Raw genomic sequence first — 3,626 nt, 5'->3', positions numbered from 1 at the left:
TATATATTTATATAAATAATGTTACTCTGCTCACCTTTGTTGAAGGGAAGGCTAAGCACTTGCTAAGGCTATGCTTAAGTGCTGCGCTAGATTTCAATTAAAATTCTCTTTTAAGGCCACCTCTTTAATAGTGTTTGACTGTAATCAATGGAATGGACTAACAGTCCATCACAACCAAAGTAAGTAGAACAACTATAACTGTGCCTGTGCTGCCAAGTTGAGGGAACACCTGCATAGAGAACCTTAAAATGAGGCAGACTGAAAAATACAGGATGTTGGTTTACAATGAGATCTTAACGTATGCATGGGAAGGAAAGCTATGAACAGGAGCCCATAATAGTGCATGGAAAGAACCTTCCTGAATGCCTGTTTGCTAATTCCGTCAATAGCATGAAAATACTCTTGCATGTGAACAGCATTAGGGTTACCCACCCTGTGCAGGAACATATGGACACACCTGTTTTGGGAAAGTGGTAGGTTGTTTTTCTCTGAACCAAGTGTCCTGTTGAGGAACTGGAGTTTTGGTTGTGTGTTAACTTCAGCTTTGCTGGCCCCACTTCTTTTGCAAGGTGCTCTGTGGTATATAGTAAGTAGACAAAATCTTGGGCTCAGTCTCCATAGCTGCCATAGTGTCATACTGCATACATATCAACTGCCTTGGAGCAAAAATTAATTAAACCCTACATACAGCTGCTTGTGGACTCTGTGGTCTTCTCTGCTTTCATGGTTCCCAGAGTAAGGCAGCTCTAGCATGTGATAGCACTAGCTGAGCTGCTGGGGTATGTGTGCCCACTAAGACAGTATGAATCCTGTGTTAAGTAGTTTTGGGGACTTTATCCAGTAAAAAGTAAAGCCAAAGTTCCCCTATGTATTAACTGTTGTGGTCATCTGCTAAGTGGCATCTGCAGAAGTGTATTCTTTCTAAAATACAGGAGAGGCCCCTAATACTATTACTAAGTATGAGCAAGTCATAGTGCTTGACCATGGGATGTGATGGAATCTATCAGTGATTTTGTATGACAGCACTGCAGACTGAAAGCAGGTAGATGTTTCTGGATTCCAAATAAAAAGCCATTTGCTTTTTGATTTCTTAGAGAAGAAGGAATAGTTTGAAGAAGTTTATAAACTCTCTCAGGCTGCCCTCATTTTAATGCTGTTCTTTCAGTCTGAAATTAATTTGTAAACAGTATTGGGTGCTGAAATCTGAAAGAGAGGATGGCTTCTGTTTGGATGAGTTACTGTTACCATTTTGGACAGGCTATTGATGGGATGGTCTGCCTTCAGTTTTCTTATGGGAGACTACATTGCTTTTCTGGAAGGAATGTTGGAATGGATTTTAATTGTCCTGGGTATAACCTGTATAAATGTAAATGTGAGAACTAATGGGCTTTCATGCCTTCCATTGTGCATTGGAGGGGGAGAGTGTGATGTAAGATACTGTCAACTACAGAAGATACTGCCATACCAACTCTACAGACTAAACCAAATCTTACCACCTTCATAATAGACTTCTACACAGGAAAAGTGTGGGTAAAAAGTGGTAGTACCTGTATAAACTGTATGTTACCTTACAGGTGGGAATCAGCGTGAACTTGCCCGCCAAAAAAACCTGAAGAAGACTCAGGAGATTCACAAAGGGAAGAGGAAAGATGATAGCCTGTCTGCTTGTCAGAGAAAACAGAGGTTAGATCTAGTACAGTTGAGTGAAATGATTGGGGAAAATAGTAGGGTAAAATGGGTCAGAAGGAATCCAGTGTCTTAGCTGAAACAGAATTTAAGAATTGTGCTTTGATTCACAGTCCATTCACATGCCAGAGCATAAACTGTGGATGTAGGTTTTACTGTATCTGCTGTTAAACAGATCTGTCTTTCATAGAATCACAGAATGGTTTAGGTTGGAAGGGACCTTAAAGCTCATCCAGTCCAACCGCTCTGCCATGGGCAGAGACACCTTCCACCAGACCAGGTTGCCCAAAGCCCTGTCCAACCTGGCCTTGAACACTTCCAGGGAGGGGGCATCCACAACTTCTCTAGGCAATTTGGTAAGACCTGTGAAGCTTTTTATTTATTTTAGCAGCTTTTTGCTTGGTACAAACAGGAAAAGATGATGTTGAAGACATCTTGAAGATGTTTGATCCATTTTGTCCTTTTACTCCTAAAACTAAAAGAATTACTTAAGGTCTACTAATGAAGTAATCTGTCTAACTCATGGAGTACTGTACTGAAAAAAACCAGGATAATAGGAACAGTGTGTTCATGGCTAACTGAGAAGTTTTGTACTAGTCTTCCTCTTCTTGAGATGGAGGTTGCTAAAGGGCAAAAACAAGCTGGAGGAGACTCTACTTAGAAAAACAGCCAATATCTGAAATCCAACTTTTTTTATTTGCAGAGACTCTGAAATTATGCAGCAAAAGCAAAAAGTGGCTAATGAAAGGAAGTCTCTGCAGGGAGGAACAAAATGAGCTGCCCGTATGGAGAAGATAGAGTGCACCAATGAAGCAGTAGGGCCTAGAAGATCATTTAAAAGTGTGTGTCACTTCTAGTGTCTGTCATTATATGATTAAATGTCTGTCATGCAGAGTTGTCAGCTAGTATTAGTTCAGAGTATTTTCTGGTTAGCTTTGTCGTCTGGAGTGCTGCTGCGAAACTGACTGTTCTCTTCTGCATGAATTGTGAATAAAAGTACGTTACTTGCGCTTTTGCTGTATTTTTTTAGTTTCACTTAGTGGTTCCAGTAAAAATGAATTTCTTAATCTATAGTTAGACCTAGATTTTCTTGTCTGAATTCTTGAAGTACAGATTCATTCAGAATGGAACACACTTGTAAAATGTACTTAACCCTGCAGAAGTCTGAACTGTAAATCTCACCTTAAATTATTTTTACAATAAAATGTTGCATGAAATGTTGTCTAATTTGAAATGGTTATGCTCGATAATCAGCTGATTTCTAAGAAGATACCAAGAACACAAAGAATGGATAGAACTATAGAGAAATGGAATATGAGTATTTAAGTATAATGGAAGTATAATTTTTTTAAGATGAGAAATGCGTATTATAAGCAATATAACATGCAGTCTGCACCACAGAAGAAGATGCCTATTGAGTTGCAGACTTCATTGGTGTGTGTAACTGTGAATCTGCTACTAACTTTAGAGAAGCTGCAGGCTTGAAGTTAATGAGTTGCAGATGTAAGCAGATCTTGAAGTTGCTGTGTCACTAAAATTATTTAAAATTGCTTCTTAAACTAGGCTCAAGAATAAAACTTAGTGTGAGAAATGCAGTGCTTGCTTTACAGACATGCTTGAGTGTGCTGATTACTGACTGAGGTGAAAATGTTCTGAATCTCTGGAAGGAGTGGACTTTGAAGCCTTTGCTTGTATAAACTAATGCATCCCAGTGCATTTATTGTTAAGAGGCCCCTGGCACAGCTTGAAGGGAGTTTGGAGATAAACGTAGCTGGTTTTGGCAATGTAATACCTGCCAGCGGTGAGAAATTAAGCGAACTGTTTTGCTTGCTTAGTTGGCTGGGTCTTTGTCGCTGCGCTCAAGTTTACCGGGCTCGTGGGCGTAGTCCCCGCGGGTGCAGATGCCGGGCACTTACACCGAGTTCAGCCGAACTCACTGG

The sequence above is a fragment of the Mesitornis unicolor genome, unplaced genomic scaffold (genome assembly GCF_000695765.1).
Source record: "Mesitornis unicolor isolate BGI_N332 unplaced genomic scaffold, ASM69576v1 scaffold13546, whole genome shotgun sequence".
Taxonomy (NCBI): domain Eukaryota; kingdom Metazoa; phylum Chordata; class Aves; order Mesitornithiformes; family Mesitornithidae; genus Mesitornis; species Mesitornis unicolor.
Note: the sequence above shows the minus strand (reverse complement) of the source record.